The following is a 27,200-nucleotide window of genomic DNA, read 5'->3' on the forward strand; positions in this document are numbered from 1 at the left end:
AATGAGCCACATTCCCAGTCCTGTTTTGTATTTTAATTAGGGACAGGGTCTCACTGAGTTACTTAGTGCCTTGCTGTTGCTGAGACTGGCTTTGTACTTGCAATCCTCCTGCCTCAGCATCAGGAGCCTCTGGGATTACAGGCATGCACCACCACACCGGGTGAATTTCATGAACCCTAACAAGAAAAATTGCAGGGAAATATTTATTTAAACCTAAATTTTTCAACGTTGTGAAGATTTCTGATATCATTTTATTGCTATATTATTTGTAAAAATAATTTTAGGGCACATTTTTGTGTAACCTTGAATTACACAATTATTATCTCAGTGTCTGAATAATTCTTGAAATTCACTCTATTTTTCCTAACTGTTGCTCAACTTAGGATAACAAGACAGATTGTTTTATAAGGGTAAAAATCAAAGTTCATTGTATTGAGCTAAAATTACTGTTTCTAAATTCATAGTCACTGGTGTTTAGGTCTTCCTTTCATACAAGAGTAAAATTTCCTAAAGTGAATTTCTTATTATCTTGTGTTTATTTTCTTTTTTTCCTTGTAACAATAGTTATTAAACACCTGAGTAAGATAATAAGAATTTAAACATAAAGTGAACTCAAGACTTTGTAAATTTAAAATCATTAGAGTCAGTTACTAATTAACAGGCCATCCACACAACCTGGTTTTCTGTTTCTTCTTTGTTTCTGCTTAAGTGTTTCCATCAGTCAACTGCTTTTGTTGACTTCAGTTATTGGATTAATACCTGGTCATTTTATACTCCTTTCTGTCCTCCTCTTTCTTTCTTCTTCTTTTTCTTTTTTTAATTTATTCTTTCCCTCCTCCTTTGCTTCCTCTTTCCCTTAAATCTACCCAGTGATCACTTCTGATCATTGGGAAGAATTAATTTCATCACTTATCACTTCACTTTTCTCCCATTTGTGCACAAACACTGGTTTACAGGTATTTTCAATTGGCATGTGGTATTTGCTTAATTTAAACAAAAAAAAATCTTGATATTTCTCATTTAAAAATATCTTAAGCACATTAGCAAAATGGCAAATACGTTGTTATAAAATGATGAACTCCCATTTTAATCCTTGCAGTTTAATTTGCATCACTCAGATTAAGAGATTCAATTGATTTAAACTCTGTGATTGCACATTTAAGATAATTAGAATAAATAAGTGATATAAACACAATGATTATAGTAATTTTTAATTTGAGTTCTATTTTTTCTTTTCCTCATTCCATTAGGCGAATTTTCAGAAGGAGAAATGATGTATGGAAATATTTTAAAGCTTTTGGTATTTATTGTCAAACTGAATTGCAAGAAGCTCCCTTACTTTATCCTCCAGTTAGCAATCTATATTAGATATACTATTTTCTTAAGTTATTGCCAGCATTTGAATATCACCATGTATAAAATTCTTTATGGTTGATCATTAAACATTGGGGCTAATTAACATTTTTATTTTTATTTCTTTGTTTATTATTGAACTTTAAAATGTGATCATACATTTATTAGCCATTTAAATTTCTACTTTTACATGCAGCTCATGCATGTCTTTTAAATATCTGGTGTGTCAATTTATTCTTTTAATTTGGAGAAAACTTATTATTTAATATTTGTTTCCTTTAAAAATAGGTCTGTTGTACAATTAATAAAAATGTGAGTTCTTGGAACATTTTTTGTTAAATTTTTCTCCTCTTCTACAATATCCTGACACTGAAATTTCACGAATATATGTAATTTTTTCTTTTCAAATCTCTGTCTTTATTTTAACAACTAGGTTGACAGTTCAGCTCAAGGATTGAATTTTATCATTGAATTGCTTTCCCAGTTACTTGGAAATGGGAAAAAAAAATTAACCTTGACAAAATTTAAGAAAATCCATTTTACATTTTTTTTTACTATTATTAGTTGTTCAAAACATTACAAAGCTCTTGACATATCATATTTCATACATTTGATTCAAGCGGATTATGAACTTCCATTTTTACCCTGTATACAAATTACAGAATCACATCTGTTACACATTCACATTTTTACATACTGCTTTACTAGTGTATGTTGTATTCTGCTGCCCTTCCTATCCTCTACTACCCCCCTCCCCTCCCATTCCCTCCCATCTTTTCTCTCTACCCCATCTACTGTAATTAATTTCTCTCTCTTTTTTTCCCTTTCCCCTCAATTCCTCTAATATGTAATTTTGTATAACAATGAGGGTCTCCTTCCATTTCCATGCAATTTCCCTTCTCTCTAGATTTTCCTCCCACCTCTCATCCCCGTTTAATGGTAATCTTCTTCTCAAGCTCTTCCTCCCTACTCTGTTATTAGCTGCCTTTCTTATATCAAAGAAGATATTTGCCATTTGTTTTTAAGGCATTGGCTAGCTTTACTTAGCATAATCTGCTCTAATGCCATCCACTCCATTTCCCTGCAAATGCCATGAATTTCTCATTTTTTTAGTGCTGAGTAATACTCCATTGTGTATAAATGCCACATTTTTTATCCATTCATCTATTGAAGGACATCAAAGTTGGTTCTACATTGTAGCTATTGTGAATTGTGCTGCTATGTACATCGATGTAGCTGTATCCCTATAGTTGGCTCTTTTATGGTCTTTGTCGAATAGTCCGAGAAGAGGAAAAGTTGGGTCAAATGGTGGTTCCACTCCCAGCTTTCCGAGGAATCTCCATACTGCTTTGAAAATTGGCCGAATGAATTTGCAGTCCCACCAGCAATGTACAAGTTTACGCTTTTCCCTACATCCTTGAAAATACTTATTGTTGTTTGACTTCATGATGGCTGCCATTCTTACTGGAGTGAAATGGTATCTTAGGGTGGTTTTAATTTGCATTTCTCTGACTGCTAGAGATGGTGAGCATTTTTTTGTGTCCTTGTTGATTGATTGTATGTCCTCCTCTGAGAAGTGTCTGTTTGGGTCCTTGGCCCATTTGTTGATTGGGTTATTTATTTTCTTATTGTTTAATTTTTTGAGTTCTTTGTATACTCTGGATATTAGGGCTCTATCTGAAGTGTGAGGAGTAAAAATTTGTTTCCAGGATGTAGGCTCCCTATTTACCTCTCTTATTGTTTCTCTTACTGAGAAAAAACTTTTTAGTTTGAGTAAGTCCCATTTGTTGATTTTTGTTTTTAACTCTTGTGCTATGGGTGTCCTATTAAAGAATTTGGAGCCCTACCCCACAATATGAAGATTAGAGCCAACTTTTTCTTCTATCAATGCAGAGTCTCTGTTTTGATATCAAGCTCCTTGATTCCTTTTGAGTTAACTTTTGTGCAAGGTGAGAGAAAGGGATTCAGATTGATTTAGTTACAAATGGATTTCCAGTTTTCCCAGCACCATTTGTTGAAGATGCTATTTTTTCTTCATTGCATGCTTTTATAAACTTTGTCAAATATAAGATAGTTGAAATTTTGTGGATTGGTCTCTGTGTCCTCTATTCTGTAAGATTGGTCCACTTGCCTGTTTTGGTACCAGTACCATGCTGTTTTTGTTACTATTACTCTATAGTATAGTTTGAAGTCTGGTATCATATACTGCCTGATTCACTCTTCATGCTTAGAATTGCTTTTGCTATTATGGGTCTTTTATTTTTCCATATGAATTTCATGATTGCTTTATCTATTTCTACAAGAAATGTCTTCGGGATTTTGATTGACAACACATTAAAACTATAGAGAACTTTTGGTAATGTTGCCATTTTGATGATGTTAGTTCTGTCTATCCATGAACATGGTATATTTTTTCATCTTCTAAGATCTTCTTCTATTTCTCTCTTTACGGTTCTGTAGTTTTCGTTGTATAAATCTTTTACCTGTATTGTTAGGTCGATTCCCAAGTATTTTTTTTTTGAGGATATTGTGAATGGGTGGTTGTCTTCATTTCCATTTCAGAAGATTTGTGGATGATATACAGGAATGCCTTTGATTTATGCATGTTGATTTTATATCCTTCCACATTGCTGAATTCATTTATTAGCTCTAGTAGTTTCTTTGTAGAACCTTTTGGGTCTGCTAGGTATAGGATCATGTCATCCACAAATAGTGATAATTTAAGTTCCTCTTTTCCTATCTTTATGCCTTTAATTTCTTTTGTCTGTCTAATTGCTTTGGCCAGTATTTCGAGAACTATATTGAATAGAAGTGGTGATAGAGGGCATCCCTGTCTTGTTCCAGATTTTAGAGGGAATGTTTTCAGTTTTTCTCCATTTAGAATGATGCTAGAATGAGGCTTAGCATAGAGAGCTTTTACAATGTTAAGGTAAGTTCCTGTTATCCCTAGTTTTTCTAGTGTTTTGAACATAAAGGGATGCTGTACTTTGTCAAAGGCTTTTTCTGCATCTATTGAGATGATCATATGGTTCTTATCTGTAAGTCTATTGATGTGGTGAATAACATTTATTGATTTCCATATATTGAACCAACCTTGCATCCCAGTGATGAATCCTACTTGATCATGGTGCACATTTTTTTTTATATTTTTTTGTATCCAATTTGCTAAAATTTTATTGAGAATTTTTTCATCTAGGTTCATTAGAGATATTGGTCTTTAGTTTTCTTTCTTTGAAGTGTCTTTGTCTGGTTTCGGAATCAGGGTGATGTTGGCCTCATAGGATGAATTTGGAAGAGCTCCATCTTTTTCTCTTTGCTGAAATAACTTGAAAAGTATTGATATTAATTTTTCTTTTAAAGGTTTTGTAAAATTCCACTGTATACCCATCCAGTCCTGGGATTTTCTTCATTGGTAGTCATTTGATGGCTTCTTCTGTTTCTTCCATTGATATTGGTCTGCGTAAATTGTGTGTATCTTCCTGAATCAATCTGGGCAAATCATAGGACTCAAGAAATTTACCAATGTCTTCACTATCTTCTATTTTATTGGAATATAGGGAAACAAAATAATTTCTAATTATCTTCTGTATTTCTGTATTGTCTGTTTGATATTGCCTTTTTCATCCCGTATGTTAGTAATTTGAGTTCTCTCTCTTCTTCTCTTCATTAGCATGGCTATGGGTCTGTCGATTTATTTATTTTTTTGAAAAACCAACTTTTACCTTTGTCAATTTTTTCAATAGTTTCTTTTGTTTCAATTTTTTTTTGATTTCTGCTCTGATTTTAATTATTTCTTGCCTTCTGCTACATTTGCTGTTGTTTTGCTCTTCCTTTTCTAGGGTTTTGAGATGAAGTGTGAGCTCATTTATGTGTTGTTCTTTTCATTTTTTGAGGTATGGACTCCAGGCAATAAATTTCCCTCTTAAAACTGCTTTCATTGTGTCCCATAGATTCGATATGTTGTGTCTGTATTTTCATTTATCTCTAAGAATTTTTTGATTTCCTCCTTTATGTCTTCTGTAACCCATTGATCATTCAGTAACATATTGTTCATTTTCCAAGTGATGTAGGATTTTTCCTTCCTTCATTTGTCATTGATTTTCAGTTTCATTCCATTATGACCAGATAAGATGCATGGCATTATCTCCACACCTTTATATTTACTAAGGGTTGCCCTATGGCATAATATATAATCTATTTTTGAGAAGGATTCATGTGCTGCTGAGAAAAAAGTATATCCACTTGATGATGGTTGATATATTCTATATATGTTGGTTAAATCTAGGTTATTGATTGTGTTATTGAGTTCGATACTTTCTTTATTCAAATTTTGTTTGGAGGATCTGTCCAATGGTGAGAGAGTTGTGTTGAGGTCACCCAAAATTATTGTGTTGTGGTCTATTTGATTCTTGAACTTGAGGAGACTTTGTTTTATGAAAGTTGAAGCACCAGTATTTGGTCTATAAATATTGATGATTGTTATGTCTTGTTGGTGAATGGTTCCTTTTAACACTATATAATGTCTTCCCTTATGCCTTTTGATTAACTTAGTCTTGAAGTCGATTTTATTCCATGTGGATGGCCACTCGTGCTTGCTTCCGATGACTGTGTGTGTGGTATGATTTTTCCCAACCTTTCACCTTTAGCCTGTGTATGTCTTTTCTAATCAAATGTGTCTCCTGAAGGCAGCATATTGTTGGATCTGTTTTTAATCCAGGTTACCAGCCTACGTCGCTTTATTGGTGAGTTTAAGCCATTAACACTTAGTGTTATTATTGATATATGGTTTGTACTTCCAGGCTTGTTTTTTTTTTAATTTGGTTTGTTTCTCCATGATTAGCTTCCCCCACACACACACTCTTTTGGTTTTTTTATATTTCCAGAGTCTTTCCTTTGTGATGGGAGACTATGACTAGAGTTGATGAATTTTATTGCATTTTAAAGCAGATTCATTCATTTCATAAAATGCATACGGATTCTGATGGCATATAGCAATCTGCAGTTTGGTTTTGGGACTTATATTTAGGTCGAGTGATGTGATGGTACAGAGATTGGTATATCTTGGCAACCTTGGAAGATTGCTGTACTGATGAGGAATATTAACAGGAGAATGGTCTGGAGTATTGGGGGGTAGCTAGGGAATTGGTAGCACTATATAATGCCTCAGAACATTTACCTATACACATTTAGTAAATTACACATAAACAGCATCAGAATCCTTGGGAGGAAAGGTATTAGAAGAGGAGAGAGGAAGTAACTAAAGAGAATGAGAGAAAACAGGTTGAATTCAAGAAAAGGGGAATAAGAAAATTGAAAAGAAATGAAAAAATAATAATAAATCAATCAATTAATTAATTAATTAATTAAAAATTAAAAATAAAATTAAAAATGGAGTCTTAGAGTTCGATTATTCTCTTCCAGTAGGTGGAGCTGTGCCCACCGGGCCAAGCTTCTCCTCTCAATACACAGGAACCAATCCCCACTGAGCAGCTCTTCAATCCTGGGTGCCCAGCCACTTCCCTTCTTATCCTTCAGCCAGGCCCAGCTCACCCGGGACATTCACCACAAAACTGGCTACACGCTGGGTCTGCCACTCCCTGGAGCCAAATTTTCTTGAATGACTGGGCAAACTCTCTCTCTGTCATTCCCCTAGACCCTAAGGTTGTGGAGTGTGGGGTTGGGAACCTTCAGTTTATTCTGCCTGCCCTCTGGTAGCCATGCCCCTGGGAGCTGGCACAAGAGACCTCGGTGGTTAGCGCTGGTGGGAGCGGTACCGGGGGTCAGGCGGCCACTCCTGACTCCCTTGGTCTGACAATCATGCTCACGGGAGAGCTGGGGGGGGGGGCCTTGAGATTTTCCCACTTTTGGGAGAGGAGGGGCCCCGGGGTCACACACCTGCTGATGCCGGTTTTAATGAAGCTATTCCCTCTCCTGAATTCCGGTGACATCAGTTCTCTGCCATGATGGCGTCCAATGCAAAGGGTGGCTGTTCATTCCCTTTGCAAGGTGTCCCATGCAAAGGGTGGTTCTGGTCTGGCTCTCCCTGGTCTTGTCTCAATTCTGGGCCCACTGCCTAAGAAGGCTAGGTTGGTATCACCTCAAAAGATTCATGAAGGAACCGAAGAGTTGTTTTTCTATTCCGCAAGAGCGTCTGTAGTGCTGAGTCACAGTGGTTTGGTGGCAAGACGCAGACAATCAGCCAGAAACTGCATACGGGGAGCCTGAATTCACCTGCTCCAGGCTTGGTGTGGGCTCTGAGGAATGCATACTGTTTGCCTTAGGTCCACTTCAGCCCAGCATTTCCAAGTGATCCTGAGCAAACAGCATTCAGTTGATTTAAGACTCCCTTTGCTCTTTGCTCGAGCAGCTGAAGAGGTCACAGAATTAATCTCTCAGCGCCTGCTGCAATGTTGGATTCCCCCATTTTACATTATAACAAAGATTAATATGAGAAATCCATCCTTATGATGGAGGAATGCATAGAAGTATATAATAGACACCACTTGATATAGTGGGATAGACAAAAATGTGTTGTTAGAATTGAAATCATAATAATGCAGGCTATGATGAGACATATGGATCTCTATTAAGTACACATATGGATCTGATTTTAGTAGAGCAAAATTTCTACAAACAACTTGTTAGCAACAATACTACCAAAAGGATCTATGTGTCTGAATTTAGTTATTATATGATGCAAAAATATGACAGTCCTGAAATATCAGAACATTCTTATAATATTCCTTTCTTATCACAGGAGACTAACAAGTGTGATCTAGAGATGAATCTTGCCTAATTTTTAATCAGATATTTAGGATGCTTTTGATAACTTCAGGTGAACTCTACTTGAACACAAAAGCCAACTTTAAATATATCCATTATTTTTCTCTCATATTCTCCTTATTCTTATCAGTTGAGGACAAGAGTTTTTAATATATAGCTTCAGGGGTGGGTTAAATGTAGAAAATTTGCCTTGTTTTTCTAATAGAGACAGACACTGCTACTTGGTTACCTACTGCCAGCTTTTGATAGCACAATAATGTTATTTTTATTTTTTTTCTTGAATATATGCGTTATGGTTTGAGATGTCAGAAATAAATGAATTAAATATAAGATTAACATAAGAGGGATACACGTATTAGATGTACATGAAATATTTATAGAATTCTGTGTTCTTTAATTAAGTAAAAAAAATACAAATGGAATAGTGCTTGGTTTATTTTCTAGCCTATTCCTCTCTGAGAATATTGTTAAGATTAGTCTAAAGTAAACACTGAGGATTAAAAGGAAACTATAAAGACAAAGGATTTGCTCCAACTCCCCATATCTGTTTTTCAACATTAGTTGTTGTGTACTATTATTTCAATCAAAATTTTTATATCTTGATTTAGCTGCAGATTTCCTTGAAAACTGTCAGAGATCAAGTAATTCAACCTTCTCATTTTACACATGAGAAGGCAGAGAGCTTAGAGGTTAAGTGCTTTACTATATATTTCTAATCCCTTCCTAATTAACTTCTGTCTCATCACCAAAAGCTTTAAAATAGTTAATATGTGAAATCATTGACAGGAATGGCAAAGGCGGGAACATTTGGAGTTTACCTCCAAGATCCCTGCCCTTGCCCATATCATCTTTACAAGAGCACATATTCCAAATATGGCCACAGTTGTCCTACTCGGCCTTCAGTATCTAAATCACCAATGTGAATTAGCTCCAAAATACACCCTGGTACAATGATGTTACTATCCTTGATATCCTTGCTTTATGATGATTTTACAATGAGACTTGAAGTGCTAATGAAGGAAAAGAAAAATGCAGGATGGGTCTTAAGTAAACACAAAAATAAAGGAGGTTTAAAGTAGCTAAAGAGCGTCAAGTGCAAGCCAAGCTAGTATGACAGTATGTTATACTAATGAAACTTAATGCTAGAGGTGTTTTTTTTTTTTTTGTTTGCTTTGTTTGTTTGTTTGTTTGTTTGCTTTTTGGTACTGGAAACTGAGAACTAATGTCATATTACTTTTTGTCCTTAGGTTGTTCAGAATTATTCACCCTAAATTCTAATTGAATATACTACTTATTTTAGTTTGAACTCTCATGGTATAAGTTCTGAGATAGAGAATACCAGGTAAAAAGTATATTGTGGACTGCTCTTTGGAGATACTGTGTGTGTGTGTGTGTGTGTGTGTGTGTGTGTGTGTACAAATAGGATTAAGTATAGGGAAAATTGATCTACAACACAGTTGCAACTGAAGCTTCCCCAAAGTCCAGTACAAAATGTTGCAGATAGATTAGCTGAGTTACAGCAAACTGGGGCAAAACAGCTTTACACTTTATATTCTTTCACAAGTCAGTAATCAACTTTGAGTACCAGTCTGGGAGGGGCTAGAAACTTGGCAACTGTTACCATGAGCCATAAATTTATTTAAGAAAGATAACTCATATTTATTAACCACTAATGCAAAGTAAAATGTTAAAGCCAGAGAACTTACTTGACAGCACTTAAGGCAATTCTGATCTTCTCTAGCTATCTCTGAAGGGCAGAGAGTGAGAATTAGACTCAAGATTTAATCATAAAGACTGACACTTAGAGATTTAGCAGATAAACTACTTAAAGTCTGTGTTAGGGTGTTCCTGATGCTATAACAAAATATCTTAGACTATTGTATAAAGGGTAGATATTTATTTGTCACAGTTCTGTAGGCTAGGAAATCCAGATCAAGGTGCCAGTTGGTTGGTGTCTTTTGAGTGCCTTCTTGTCATATGTTCACAGGACAGAGAGAGGCAGCTCTCTGAAGCTTCTTATATAAAGACACCAAACTCATTCACAAGGGTGGAGCTCCCATTATCTACTCCCCTCATGGACTTTGATGGTTAGTTTCCAGCAAACAAAGTCAGAGGATGGTGCATGATTTCTTTCTCCTATGCTATCACTACCAGATTTCTTTTCTTTCTTTTTCAAAGGAAGTGGTGGGGTTTCTCAATCACAATCCAGGCATATAAGGGTAATTAGTCTCTGTTGCTTTCTTCCATGGGAAAGACCTGGCCTGCAAGGAAACTGTACAGGAATTGTTTGCTCTGAGTAAATAATAATAATCTGCTACATTCCAGAAACCTTAAGTATGAATAGGAGACAACATAAGAAATAAAACCAAACCTCTTTTGTGTTCTTGAACACACCATGCACATTCTTGCCTTAGATCTTGAAGTTGTCTTTCTCTGGACTTCGTTTTCCCAAATGTACACATGGCTAGTGTCCTTTCTTCATTTAGGTCCCTGATCAAATTCACCTATGGGTTTAACTTCCCTTGTCCTCTTTCTACAGACATCATTCCTTCCACACTAGATGCTCTATATTTTACATAGTTTTCTCTATCTTCAAAATACTTATCAATCTAAATATTTATTATGTCTTTTATGTATCATTTATCTCCCTCAATGCTGCTCCTTGAGTGGAAGGATAACCAGTGATTTAATTTACTGCTGGGTCCTCAGACCCTTACAAAGTGCACTGGTGGTGCTCAAGGAGAGTTTGCCAAATTAATTATAAACGAGTAGGAGTCTCTTGCAAGGATGGTGATATCTAGCTGCTACAAACAGGAGCTGATGTTTAAGCTAGCTTCTGGAGAGAAAATAAAGCATTGCTCCTAAAAGGGATCAAGAAAGAAGTTTCCAACTGCCTGCAGAAAAAAAGAGGAACATAATCAATGCTTCCAGTGTGTTATTAAATTTAGTAAAAAGACTGTTGAAGTCTTATGACTTGGCAAAAGCTAAATGAGAGAAAATATGGATTCTTCTCCAACACATTTTTTCATAAATGTATAATACATAATAAATTTATCAAATATATATATATATATATATATATATATATATATATATATGACACATATTTTTAATAAAGAGGGTTATTATCATTTTCCTAAATCTTTATATCTTTTAGGTTATTTATTTTGTTGTGAGAACTACTGAAAGGTTTATATTTTTCTTGAAGCTTATACTGATTATAAGAGTCAGTATTTAAAAGCATTTTGGAAAAACAATTAAAAATGAAGCATCAGAAATTACTTCATTGTGCTTTCTCCTTTCCAAATGAAGAAATTATTTTGTAAGTAGTGGGAGCCAAGTGTAAGCTATCATGTTTTTTGCAGTTTAATTTAGTTACTTAAATTTATTCAGGCTAATCAACTTTGTAAAATATTACTTAATTTTTTTTACTTTCAAATAATCATCTTAAACAGCATTTTCTAATAAAACATGAGCACAAATATTGATATTCTTTTATATTTGTGTCTTAATTGTTGACTGAAATTATTATGAAATTTTTCCCATGCCTAAAGCAAAAATGTATTCAGATTACTGCTATGAATTAGCCAAGTGGATGAATAATTACTAGTTGCTATACAGACAAATTTTAAATTTTTCAGTGGCTTTGTAAAAAGCAAGTCTGTGGTTCATAAATGCCCAATTTAACATGGTATGACAGGAGAAAGGGAGTAGATTTTCTTCTGTTTAGTGTCTGGGATACAATATTTCTCCATCCTCTGTCCTTGAGATCTCAACATCTGATCCCGAAGATTTTGGTATTAAGAAGGAGAGAGCAAACTATAGTACACAGAACTTTTAGTGCCACATTATGGAAATATACACTACTTTTTTGTTCACAGTACTTTACTTAAGTTAGAGTTGCTAGTCATCTATCTTCAAGGAAGCCTAGGAAATTAGAGTTCCAAAATGCCAAGGTAAAAAGAGTGGCCCTTCATAAGGTGAACTCAAGTTGTCTCTGCTATCTTTGGAAAAATATGATAATATTAGGACTTTATACAAACTTAGAGGTTCTCTGTTTAATTTCCAAATATTATAATAAAACTTTTATTTAGCAATGATTTCTTTACTCCAGTTACACTATCTCTTGTAATATTTACTTATCTTAGATTTGTAAAGCAATAGTTAACCAAATTTCAAAAATAAATGATTCATTGTTGAAATCCCAAATATTTTTATCAAGTGAAAGATAAATTTTTCTGCAGATAGTTGTGTTGCACCTTTGTGATACTAAAGAATACAGAAGAATAAAGAGATGCTGCCTATATAATTAGGCTACCATTTTTTGAGAATAAGCCTATCATATGTAATAATTTGTAAATTACAGAAGTCATCATATAATTATCATTCCATATCCTGTAAGGAATCTCCATACTGCTTTTTCAGAGTGGTTGCACCAATTTGCAGTACCACCAGCAATGTAGGGGTGTACTTTTTCCAGCATCCTCATCAAAATGTATTGAATTCGTATACTTAATAATTGCTATTCTGACTGGAGTGAGATGGAATCTCACGTAGTTTTGATTTTCATTTCTCTAATTCCTAGAGATGTTGAACATTCTTTCATATATTTGTTGACTGTTTGTATTTCTTTTTCTGTGAAGTGCCTGTTTTAGCCTATTTATTGACTGAGGCTTTTGTTGTTGTTGTTTGTTTGGGTTTGATTTGGTTTGATTTTTGGTGTTAGGTTTTTTTTTTTTTTATTTTGAGTTCTTTTTATATCCTGGAGATTAATGCTCTATCTGATGTGCTGGTGATAAAAGATTTTCTCCCATTCTGTAGGCTCTCTGTTCATGTACTTGATTGTTCCCTTTCCAGTAAAGGAGCTTTTTAATTTGATATCATTCCATTTATTGATTCTTGATTATCTTCTTGCATGTTAGGAGTTTTACTGAGGAGGCAGGTTCCTAACCAACATGGTAGAGAGGTACAAAACTTGAAATGGAACAGTGATTTGATCCAGTTATCCAACTCTTTGGTTTATGCAAAGGAGTTAAAATCAGCATATTATAGTGATACAGCCACATAAATGTTTATAGCAGCTCAATTCACATTACCCAAGCTATGGAACCAATCTAGATGAATGAATAACTCAGCCATAAATAATAATGAAATTATGGCATTTTCCAGTAAGTGGATGGAACTGCTGAATAGCATGCCAAGTGAAATAAGCCAAAACCAAAAACCCAAAGGCAGAATGTTTTGTCTGGTATGTGGATCCTAACCCACATAGCTTTTTCTATGAAGTGGCTTTTTTAGCCTATTTATTGACTGAGTTTTTATTTTTATTTATTTTTGAGTTCTTTGTATATTCTGGAGATTAATACTCTATATGATATGGGTGGGCATTCACATATCGGGGAGGGAAACATTAGAAGTTCATTAGATTACAAAAAGGAGAATGAAGGAAAGAGTGGGGGGATAGGAATAGGAAAGACATTAGAATGAGTCAGACATAAGTTTCTATGCTCACATATGTATACGTGATCAGTATAACTCCGCATCATGTTCAACCAACAAAATGGGATAAAAATTCGAACAAGTTATACTTATTCTATGTATGTATAATATGTCAAAATGCATCCTAATGTCATGTAATTATCGAAAGAAAAATATTTTTAAAAAGTCATCATATAATTACCTATTAAATTTTTTAAAAATTTTAGTTTTAGATGAACACAATACTTTTATTGTATTTATATATTCATGTGGTGCTGAGTTTTATTGTATTTATATATTTATGTGATTGAACCAGTGCCTCACACATGCTAAGCAAGTGTTCTACCTCTGAGTCACAACCTCAGTTCATACCCACTGAATTTTTTGAGAAGAGAAAGGTAAGTGAATTTTATGAGTAATAAAAGCTTGGAGGGAGAGTTCTCAGTTTACCAGAACTTTAAATGATGGTTATCTTTGTTCTCAATTAATGAGTGCATTTAAAATTAGGGTAAACTTTGAATGGGTTCTTAAAAAATATCTTTAAATATACCACAGTGGCTAATCTACATTTGTAGAATAATTGAAGAATTAATTAAATGTTACAGACCTTTTGCAGGTATGGTCTGAAATTTTGAATGCTGAACAGTTAATTACAGGTGTAAAGAATTTAAGCCTTATTTGTAAATACAATTTTCTACTTTGCTTTGAATTATAGATATAGCCAAGTTGAGAGGACTTATTTTGTCCCATGATCAGATGCTACATTTACATCTATATGCTGAAATATTTATGTTTTAAAACAGGAGAAATAACATTTCCACATTTGGTTTCCAAAACGTCTAAATCAAGGTGATCAACAGACAGAAACAAACTCAGTGCTGCTTTCTGCAGAATGTTACACTATTTTGCAAGTTAGAGTTGTTATGGGCATCTTTCATAAAGAAGTTTAAGTCACTGCAAAAAAAATCATTCTAATTTCCTTTGAATATATGTTATTGTTAGTCACTGAATTTCTGTTCAACTTTCTCAGGAGAACATATACATGCATACATACATGCAGGCCTGTGAGTAAAAATTTGGCAGGTAAATTTTGTTTGATTTATTTTACTTTCTTGACCTATTTCCTTTTATTTATACTCTGTTAGAAAGCACTTAGCTTCTATATACAGATTAAATTGCTTCTGGACAAGATGCATTCTCAGTATTTTCAGGTACATATTACAGTGATCAGGTGTATTTCTAAAATACACATCATAAGAATCAAGCCCTATTTAATCTTGAGATAGATACTAGTATCACATTTCATAAATATAATTATTTTGCTGAGTTAGCCTGGAAACATAGAGTCTCTGGTCTTAAGTGACCATAAAAGATCTTTTTGTTCTTTTAAGAACAACTAAGTGCTGAGTTCCTATTATTTATTTGTGTCAGAATAAACAATCATCAAGAAATCAATATGAAGACAAGCACTAGGATTATCTAATTTAAGATGAAAATAAACTTTAGTAAAACAAGGGGAAAATAAAGTGTAATTATTTAACCTCCTCCAATCAAGTAAGATTATATTGAGTATCAGCTGAAATTATTACCAGACTAATATACAGTGCACAGTATAAATCCTGTGACTATCATAATCTTCACTGTAGAAATGAATTCCTTAGTATGAAGATTTTTTATAATTTCACGTGAACACATAAAATAAATTAGAAATATACTTCTACAGCTTGATTCCAGTTTTTGTTTGTTTTAATATCCTAATATCAGCATTTAAATTTGTATATAAACATTTCCAGAATAATTCCAAGAGAAAACTCAAAAAAAGTATCAAGAATTCTGCTGAGATTTATTATTACCATATGCATATAACAACTAATTTTTCTTTTTTAACAAAATGGGTTTGTTTCAGGCCTAAAATGTTGTCAAAATTCACTCTTTCAAATTGGTCTAACTAAATACCTAGAACACAGCCTTCTACAATACAACAGACTTAGGTTATATTAGCAATACTTAATATCTCATAAAATGATCATGCATTGCCTTGTTTTGAAAGTATTGTAAGTTCAAGAAAAATTTGGATAACAAAATAAATAGCAGGATAGTAAAGAAAGAAAATCAGCATTGTATTTTTAGGAACACCATATCAGTGAGATAAAATTAAGTATCCATGTTTGCTTATTTAAAAAAGGCATATTTTTCACAAAAAATAAAGAGCTACAAATAAAAATGTTGAATTTGTGACTTGTGACAAGAGAATACTTGCTTTCAGTTTATGTTATTTATTATTACACTTCCTTTACATGAAATTCTTAATTCATAAATATTTATTTTTGCACCATATTAGTCGCTATGAATGCCTAACATAGTTTAATGTGTTAGGCACATAGCCTACAAGATATCATCTTTTACTTTTAGCAGTTTACAATCTAGTGAAGGAGAAAACTTATGTTTGCATAAACCATTAAGAATAATATAAAAAGGATTCCTAAATTAAAAGACAAAGGAAAATAAAACATAAGAAAGATATATATACCCAAGATTTTTCAAATAAACAAAGTCTCCTGGATGAAGATAAACTTCATCTATATCATTAATTATGGTTGAGATTGGTTTATACAACTGTTAGATGCTGATCAAGAAAGAAGTAATGTCATTCATTTATGGTACACAATGTTTTATGATTTTATTTGCTACATGTGGATAGTAACCAAATTAAGTGTGAAAATTATCATCAATAAACCAATAAACTAGGGAAATTCATAATAGTTGATAAAAATAAGGGTATTTCATTTATATGTTTTGTTATCACTAGAGAATTAAAGTAAAAATTTTAACAAAAAATCCATGAATACTAAAATTTCCATATACACTTGAAAGATAAGAAGACAATTGAAAGAATAAAATAATTAAAAATTAAGAGCAAAAGTGAAGTAGGAATACAGTTTTCTTGAATCAACAAATAAAAAAAACCCAAAATAACAATTATAACACTAATAATAATAGCAATAAATATGATAACATACTAAGTGCATGCCAGGCACTGGGCTATAATTTACCTATTAATTCTTCTTTTCTCATAAAAATCTAAATAGTGGATGCCATACTTAGCTCTGAACTTTTGTGGAGAAAATGAGATTTTGAAAATTTTAGATCTTAAAACAGATGAATTATTGCTTATTTAAATGTTAAGTTTGTGTATTCAAAGACTCCTACAGTGATTCTTCAGCTTCAGGACTCTCTTTGAAAATGAAGGGAAACAATAAGAAGTCCCTGTAAATAAACAATCTTCCATATTCTGGAGAAAAATCTTACATGGCCCATGGATATATGACTTGCGAATTCTTACACTACCTTTCTGTCTGGCAAGTTATTTAAAAAAACACAATAATAGAGTTTCAGACAGAATAATCATCCCTTGGAAATGATTCAAAACAGCCTTAGGCTCAATCTTTGATATTCATTTTTAGCTCAGAGCCAGGGTTCTGATGGTAACAAAGCAGGCTGTGCAAGTTCAGAATGGATTGCAGAAAGATAGGGCAGTATGAAGATTCAATAAATTGAGCCAAATGAGGTGATTTTTAAAATATTAAGTGGCTCTTGTTATCTTCACAGAAAAGAAACATGAGTAACTACTGATAGTCTGAAATCTCTCAACAGACATGTATATCAAGGAACTGGGAAGGAGTGTGCTTGGATTGCAGCTGTCAGCAGAACAATGTTACCACCTTATTTTTTGCCACCCATTTGTGAGATGCAGCACAATATACCTGTGCTCTGTGAGCATCACCTCTGTTTTCTGTCATTGAAATGAGGAAAATAGAAGTTCTCTGTGTGAAATAGTCCATTGTTAGACATGAACCCACTTATAAATTGACAAGATTTTTCAAATGCCCTCCCTCCCCTTAGTGTTTCTAATTGCATCAAAAAAATTAGGGTGAAAAAAGGGTCTTATATAAATTTGGTGCTTCTGTGTATCCAAATAAGTAAGGAATAGTTTCTATGTGTATTGATTTTATTAAGAATATGTTTGAAAAAATATTTTTAAATAATCTCTTTTTTGTGTGCTAAATTTTCTTTCATAAAAAATTATTTAGACAATTAGCTATTTAGTTCTATATTTCTTTGTATTTCTCAAGAGACAGTGGAGATAAAAAATGCTTAATAAGATATTAAAAATAAAAATCAGAGCTGACAATGGGAAAGGTGAAGCTCAGCTATAAATCAGGAGAGAAGATAAGCAACCTTACATGTCATAGTAAAGAATTTTTTCATGCTTCAGTAACTATTAGCTGGGAAATTCAGAGGGACCAAAGCAGCCATTGGTAAAGTCTTCATTAGAATTTTGTTTTTGATGTCTGGTGAGTCTCAATATTGTCTGTAATTGTCAACATTTTAAAACTTACCCCTAAGATAGCTGCAGTAGATACCATATATGTGTAGTAAAAAAAGGACCTATTGAGTTAGAATGTCAATCATCAATGCACTGGATCATTGTATGACAAGTTCAAACATGTGCTAAGAGAAGTGAGATTGCACTGGTTAGTTAAGAGCAAGTAAAATCTTCCCAGTGCAGTATCAAAACAGAAGGATGGCATTAATCATATGCAAATAAAATGAGAGTGAAATAAATACATGCAGACAGTGGATGAGAATGTATAAACCACCAACAGCCATTAACATCTGGGTATGAGCAATGGGGATTCTTTGAGATGGTGTAAGGAGGAGAAAGGTATGGTGCAATTTGGGTTTTGGAATCATTACTTTGATTTCACTAAAAAAAAATATGTGGAGAAAAAAAGAGTGCTTCTGATAGCTACTTTCTTTTCTTCTTTTCTTTTTATTCCCATAAAGCGAATGTATCAAGACATCTGATTTATTCTGTTAGAAAAATTATAAATTATTATTAAGTTCCTGAGATGTACTGGATGTTCTTCTGAGACACTGAAATACTGCCATGAACAAAGATGGCACAGCCCTTGCTCCCACATAACTGTGAGTTGTTGATGGTGGGTAATCGCACATGTGCCTATGCTTCAAATCCTGAGAATATTCTGACAATTACCAGATATTTCTATATGGTTCCCTTTATTCAGTCTCATACCTGGTGAAATCAACTGCTTGCTTTGGAAATTTTTCTTCAGTTTTGTTTTTAAATCTACCTAGACTGTAAAATAAACTCATTTTCCTCAAAACTCTGTTTTTGCCCATTATTTCTCATTTCTGTAAATTATATTACAACAATCCAGTTGCTCAAGCAAGTCCAACCTCATTGTCATCCTCCTCTACTAGAGTAACCCTGAGCCATGCCAGCTTTTTTTCTCATTTTTTTTTTTTTTACAGCAAGGACATCCTTATGGGCCTCAGACTCCAGGACTGCCATCTCCAATTCCCTGAGATTCTAAAAGTTATCTTCTGAATGTGAAGAAAATATCATGTCACCTTAATTTTCAAAAAATTCTACTGGCAGTAAGTTTTCTTTAGGACAAATATTGAGGGTCCAAATAACTTACAAAGTCCTCCCCATCCTAACCTTAATTTCTTATCCTCAAAATATTTACTGTCTCTCCAGAGGTAATATACCAAACAAATAAATTAGTTTCCTTGTTGTTGCCCAACAATAACTTTACTCCATGCTTTCAAACATTCAATTTTTCCTGAAGAATTCTCTTTCTTTTTCTCTTCTCAATACTAAACCAAGTTTTTTTTAGAACTCAGCACAAATATATTTTCCTAGATTAATTAGTTAGTTCCCTTTTTTATTTCTCATAAAACAATCTTGTTATTTTGTTACATTTAGCTATTAATAATTAAGTATTCACTCCCATGCATTCAGTATTTAGAGGAGGAACTGGCTTACACTGCGTGCTCAATTTTTGAATTGATGATATGTCTAAGCAATGTTGATGGGCAATTTATGTGTAGAACGTATTTGGTAGAGGCTTTCTGTTTTGTTGAGTATTTATTTACATTTTTATTTTTGTTTTTTTTAGTTTTTATTATATTTTAACACATCATTACTATATTATTATATAATATTATTGTCATTTTTATTTCTTTTTATTATTTTATATATTCCCAAAACTCATATTTCCAGTTGATGAACAAATGAAAGAAAATGCTCATAGAAATGAGGTACTAGGAGTTGACTTTCACCCAATGTCAGAGAAAAGGTAAAGAGTAGCTTAAATAATGGTGCATGGGATTTATTTAGTGAAACAAAACAACAACAACAGAAAAAAACAGAGACATAAATTAGGTGATAATTTAACATGAAGGAGTTAAAATGTCCCATAAAGTAAGAGAGTATGATGAAACACGAGAGAGATGGAACTGATAGTGACCACAAAATAAGAAGTTCAAATTTCCTATTTCTGAAGTGAAGTAGTTTTGAATGATGAACAGATCAAGGTGTATAGGATAAAATATTTGCCTAGAATAAAGTTCACTACAAAGGAATAGGCCAATAAATGAAGGATTTGGGTCTCATATTATTCCCTTATTAATGATTCTTTACAGAATATTTCTATAAATCCAGGTATACCTGTTTCTCCTACTCTCACTGATTTAACATACACTGTTTTTAAACCACTCTGCAGGCTAAACTTGGCCTCTGCCAACATTTGAATAGTACACGAATTAAAAATGAGTTTTACATTTTAAAGTGGGGTTAAAAAGTAACAATAAGAATTGTATCTTGTGAAACATAATATTTATATAAAATGCAAACTTCAATGTCCAAAAAAACATTTTCTTGGAACACAGTTGCACCCCTTATTTTGCACACTGTCCAAGGTTGCTTTTTCTCTACCTCTGCATAGCAGAACATTGCCACAGTGAGCAAAAAGCCCATAACATTTGAAAAATGATACTTTACAAAGCTGCTCACAGAGCTATGGTCTATAATAATCTAAAAGTCAGCAAATTTAAATTTATTATTTTCACTTGTGTTTTATGTTTGAGAATATTAAATCTGTTAATTATTTCATTGTTGAGTTCACTCTACTTTCTACATTACTCTTCAGAAATATGGGGAGTACTGCATGTTGCTTCAATTCTCTTTATGCTGTTGAGAACTACAAAAAAGATATTTGGTCTTTTATTTAAGGATAATGAAACAAGCAGGACATGGTGGTGCATGCTTGTAATCCCAGTGGCTCAGGAGGCTGAATCAGGAGAATCTCAAGTTCAAAGTCAGCCTTGACAACTTAGTGAGCCCTAAACATCCTAGAGAGATACTGTCTAAAAGTAAAAATAAATAATAAATAAATAAATAAAGGACTGGGGTTTGGCTTAGTGGTAAAGTATCCCTGGATTTAATGCCCAGTACAAAAAAAAGTTTATGAACCAAAAATTGAGACCATCTAAACAAATTACCCAAAGTCATAACTCCAGGAAGTTGTTTAGTCAGAAATTGAAGATACTATTTTCCAAAATAAAAGTCTCTGCTACTTTTTCATATGTGATATTTCTTCCTACAAAGTTCACTAAAGTTACTCAGAAACTACTCTCTGTACAAAGAAAAATGGTGTTCTGATGATCATCATGTGGCTGAGCCAATTATTTTACTCAATTTTCATTGAAAAGTATCATTAATACAAACCACCTTTCACCTGTATGTCAAAACTGTGGTTTTAAATTACTGACAAACATTGAATTTGGAATCATCATAATTGACTGTACTAACAAATTGTTTTGTGATATATAAGTTGGTATTTATTTTTTGGGGGGGAGTGATACCAGGGATTGAACTCAGGGGCACTTGAGCACTGAGTAACATCCCCAGCCCTACTTTGCATTTTATTTAAAGACAGAATTGTTTCTAAATTGTCTCTGAATTGCTTAGTGCCTCACTTTTGCTTAGACTAGCTTTAAACTCGTGATCCTTCTTTCTCAGCCTCCCAAGCCCTGGAGATTACAGGCATGAGCCACCACTCCCAGTATAAGTTGGTATTCTAATGAAACATTCTGCAAGTATTTCCATCATAGTTTTAAATAATAGACCTAAGAAAGACATCTGTATTTTAAGTTAATTTAAGCTTCTAGACCCTAATTTCACTGAATCTTTGAATGCAGAAATCCCTCCATAATGTGAGGTTATTTTTACTCATCAAAATTCTCAATAATTCCTAAATCACACAGTGATATTTACTTCATCAATTCTTAAGAAAATTAAGTACTTTTTGCAAATAATTAAGAACAGTTTAAATATTCTGAAAATTAAGGCATTATCTAAGGTATGAGTGCCAAATATTTCCTTAGATTCTGTAGGGTTTCTGTTAACATTCTTGATTTTTTCCTTTGCTGTGAAGAAACTTTTCTGTTTGATAACATCATGTTTATTGATTTTGGATTTTACTTCTTGTGCTTTAGGAGTCTTCTTGAAGAAGTCAGTTTCTGAGCCAACATGTTGAAGTGTTAGTCATAAATTTTCTTCTTGTAGCTTGAGGGTTTCTGGACTGAAGCCTAGATTCTTGATCCATTTTGAGTTGAATTTTGTGCAGGATGAGAGATAGAGGTAGAATTTCCTTCTGATACATATGGATTTCCAGTTTTCCCAGAACCATTTGTTGAACAGGCTATCTTTTCTACAACGTATGTTTTTGGTGCCTTTGTTGAGTATGAAATAACTGTATTCATGTGGGTTTATCTGTGACTCCTATTCTATTCTATTGGACTTCATACAAAGAACTAAAAAAACTTTAACAAAACAAACAAACAAAGAGGAAAGGAACTAAATAGACACTTCTCAGAAGTAGAAATACAAATGGTCAACAAATACATTTAAAAAGTTCAATATCTCTAGCAATTAGAAAAAGGCAATTTAACACTACATTGAGTTTTCATGTCACTCTTGTCAGATTGGCAATTATCAAGAATGCAAATTACAATAAACGTTGACAAGGATCTGGGGAAAAAGATACACCCTTGCATTGTTGGTGGGGCTGCAAATTGGTGCAACCATTCTGGAGAGCAGTATAGAGATTCCTCAAAAAACTAGAAATGTAACCACTATTTGACCTAGCCATCCCACTCTTTGGTATATTACAAAGAACTTAAAATCAGCACAGTACAATGACACAGCCACATCAATATTTCTAGAAGTTCAATTCACAAGAGCTAAGCTATAGAATCAACATAGACGCTTTCAGCAGGTAAATGTATAAAGATAATGTGGTATATATACAATGTAATATTACTCAGCCATAAAGAAGATTAACTCCATGACATTTGCTGATAAATGGATGAATATGGAGACTATCATGGTAAGTGAAATAAACCAATACCACAAAACAAAGTTTGAATTTTCTCTCTAATATGTGGATGAGAACACACAACCAGGGGGTGGAGAGGAAGAATATAAGTTCAGTGGATAGACAAAATGAGTAAAGGTAAAACAGAGGTGACAGGAAAAGGAAAGACAATGGAATAAATATGACATAATTTTCCAATGTACATATATGAATATACCACCATGAATCTCAACATTATGCACATCCACAGATTGGGATCCTAATTAGAATAAGATATTCCATGTTTGTATGAACATGTCAAAATAAACTCTACTGTTGTGTATAACTAAAATGAACAAACGCAAATTTCAAAAAGAATAGTTTGATAATAATCACCCTCTGCAGGTGAATTAATTAATATTAGTCACTTTTAAATTGCTGAAGTTTTAAGATGTCTACTCAAAAAAGCACAATATTAGATGTTGTAGGAGATGCTATAAGAGATAATAATTAGATTTTGTAGAAGATTATTTTTATTCATACATTTGGCAACTTGCACACTGTCAAAATTAAAAGGAGAAGATGAGTTAATAAAAATTCAGAAATGAAAACTATTTGCCCACATGCGATTACAGACTCCACTGTATATTTCCTAATGTTAATTTTTACAAGAGGATACCGCAGACTGAATGCATATGTCTCCCTAAATTCATATGTTAAATCCTAATTTTAAGGTGATAAATTGGGGAATTTATAATGTTATAAGCATGGAGAACTCATGAAACCCTAATGAGCTCTCTTGCCTTATGAGGACACAAAAAGTTGATACAAAAAGTTGTAAGTCTGTAACTGAGAATGGAGCCCTGACCAGAGCCTGAAATGCTGGCATTCTTATCCTAAGACTTCCAGCCTCCAGAACGTTCAGATTTTTGTTTTTTTCATTAGCTAATCAGTCTTTGGTACTTCAGTTTAGCAGCCTGAACTAAGACAGGAAGGGACATTCTTGGTGATCGGGGCCAAGAATCCTAGAACAAAATTTATTAACAACTACTCAAGGTTAGAACTTAGATACAATTTACATTAAAGGACAATATATTTTACACAAGTTACTATAAATGCAGAGAATATACTACTGTCAAAATTCATGAAAACATGCTATATTATAATATTATCAAGCATTATCACTGTTTTGAATAATGTCTCTCATAAATAAAACAAATATATTTATAGATTTTAACAATAAGGAGAATTGAACATATGTGTCCTATACCAAAGAGAGTCCTAATATTTTATTAACCCAAGATTTTAATTTACTATATAATTCTGATTGCCTGTTATGAGCTATTTTAGGTTCTGAAATTTCAATAAAAATTCCTCTTATCATGCCATTTATATTCTCATTTATGTGACAGATTAAAAAATAAGTAAATAAGCAAAGATGTAAAAAATGAATGCAGAAGTTAGGTACTGGTAGGTCTAGAGGAATAAAGTCAACGGAAGTTGCTGAGAGATGATTTAGAGAATAAAAATGTGGATGTGTAACTGATGTGATTCTGCAACTTGTATTTGGGGTAAAAAATGGGAGTTCATAACCCACTTGAATCAAATGTATGGAAGATGAAATGTCATGAGCTTTGTAATGTTTTGAACAACCAATTAAAAAAAATAAGAACCTCAAGATTTTTGATCTAAACAATCATAAGTAAATATTCAGTTGCTGAAATAAAGCCTCATAGCATAAAAAAATTGGGGGGAAATACCAATGTTTTGATTGAGAGCTTTTAAGTCTGCAATGCATATTATACATCAATATTTAAAATAAGCATGTGGGAAATATGAGTTGAAAATGCAGGGAAAAGTTCTAGGCTGGGAAAGAAACTTGGGAGTCATCAGAGGAGAACAGATTAAATTAGTTCATAAACATAACAAGTGAAGATAGAGAAGAAAAGATTTCCAACCAATAAATAAATAATTTGAAATTAAAATACTATGTAAACACATAGTATTATTTATTTAAGTATTATTTAAATACTTAAATGAAAGGAAAAAACTCCAGAAATACATAATTGCCATAATGAACTCTAATAGAAAGAGAACAGATGAGTAAAAAGTATAAAAGTACATATATGAAAATCCAAATTAATAGTATACACAATTTCACATATTGAAATAATCCATAGGCTAATAGAGATTTGGTGTATTCATATAATACAATATCATAATAAATGAAAATTAACAAATAAATGCATGCTATGGTAATTTATGTGGACAGCAGAGCATCATATGAAGCAGGGAAGACCTCACTTGTACTTTCATTTTCTTGTGATTCCAATTTTATGAGGTTTCTCTGTCGCCAAAACTAGACTACCATTGTAGAATATTAGAATACAGTTGTTCATCACTTAAAGCCAGGTATATGGTCTGAGAAATACCATAGTTTCATTGTATGAGCATCACAGGGTGTGCTTACACAACCTAAGAGGGCTGTAATGTCAGTAGAGAATATAATCCTATGAGACCAGAGTGGTATGGGCCATCCATTTTGACCTGCAGATGGAAGCACCATTAAAATTTTTTCCTATGTGGGTAGATAAAATTTAGGTATGCTTATAATTCTCTGTACCTTGATCTGGGTCTTATTATTATTTGAGTCTTAAAGAGTATAATTATTCATCAGACTATATAGTGATAATTGTGACTACTTTTTATGTTCAACTTTAAAAAAGTATTTATAATTATTTAAATAATCAAAATAACCAAAATATATTAGAAATACCAGTGTGTCTAAAATACACATATGAGCTATTAAAATATATAGGATGTTTAATAGAAGATTTAATAGGGTTTATATGGATATGATATTGGTGTTTAAACAAACAAACAAACAAACATGGGTAAAAAACAGGAACTTTTCCAGTATTATTAGACAAAATAGGAAGATAAAATATACACATTGGACATAGAAGATTCCTTTATAAGAGACAAACACAGAAGAAATTGATATGATAAACCTGACAACACATACTTTAAAAATACCTAAATAAGGAAAATAAAAACATCATAGAGAAAATACTTAGAACTGTATGATAGTTATCTAATTTTATAGCTCACTAATATAAATATTAACAAACTAACTGAAAAATATTTAAAAACTAGAAAGTGTTCTCAGTATAAAACATAAATATATTTTAATTTGACTCATGACCTAGTATTCTAATTCTTCTATTTTTTGACTTTATGCATTCTCCACATGCTCTATTAAAATTTTACTAAAACTATAAAGACTTGACTCTTATAAGATTCATAAAATGTCTCTCTCTGCTTGGAAATTGTTTTCCGTTTTAATTTATTATTATATTGCACAATTCCAGAAAGTAGCAGTCTATTTTGTCTTGTGTAAGCTCAAAAAGAATTGCTTTCAGCTTTTAAAATTGCAACCAACTGTAGGACATTATTTTGCAACATTGCACACACAAGCTCATGTGCTCACTCAGTAAGAAGCTGGATGGCATTTGTGCCTACTGCTTGTGATACATGTAGAAGCATTCTTGCTAGTCATCTCCTAGCCCTTCCTATTCCTTACCATCCTATCCAATTCATCTTTATAAAATAAGTGTTAATTTCAAGTCAGTTAGCTGATGTCATTAGACTGTAACCCAATTTTTAAAACATTGCTCTAGCAAGTGTTATATGAGCTACATTTAGTCTAAAACAATGGATAAACTTAAAATTTGGAATAATATAAGGAAAGCATGATTTTCAATCATTCAATTTGAAAGCCTGATGTAGAAAAGTACAGCTGTGATCAGAATACTTCTATAGACATTTTGTGTTAATCAGTATACAATTATGATTACATACTGTGTGTGTAACTGTGTTTATAGTTCTATGACATAAGCAAATTTAGAATCATGTATAGATTTAGTTACCTTTCTGAAAAGATCATTTTGAAGAAGTATGTGGCTTCGTAGAAGATAAGAATGGAGCTGTAGCTTCCGTGTATATATCTTTTAGAAAAAAGGATGCTATGTTTTCATGTTAATGGTCCAAATAAGAGGGCATGCAAAGTTCCTTTAGAATACTGTCAGGAATTTTTATCATGCCATCTGAATATTTTAAATTAAAGAAACATTAATGCAATTAAACTGGTAGAGACAGTTTTCTTTGCCCAAACCACAAAGCAAATTACTCTTATTCTTATAAAGTGGCTTCACACCTAGGACTTCCCACTGGTACAGAGGGCATGGGTCCTCCTGCTGTCACTCCTCTAGGCGGTTCACCAGCGCAGGTGGCTAATGCCATCACACTGCTACATGTGTCAAAGGGCCCAGATGATTCATGAGGATTCCCCGAGAAGAC

At 32.9% G+C, this 27,200-nt stretch overlaps 1 pseudogene; it reads left to right on the forward strand.

Moving 5' to 3' along the window:
* Nucleotides 1-27,183, forward strand: part of LOC143637855 (iroquois-class homeodomain protein IRX-6-like) — a 127,286-nt pseudogene extending 100,103 nt beyond the window's left edge.
* The last annotated feature ends 17 nt before the right edge of the window (nucleotides 27,184-27,200 follow it).

Source organism: Callospermophilus lateralis, chromosome 14, assembly GCF_048772815.1.
Source record: "Callospermophilus lateralis isolate mCalLat2 chromosome 14, mCalLat2.hap1, whole genome shotgun sequence".
Classification (NCBI taxonomy): domain Eukaryota; kingdom Metazoa; phylum Chordata; class Mammalia; order Rodentia; family Sciuridae; genus Callospermophilus; species Callospermophilus lateralis.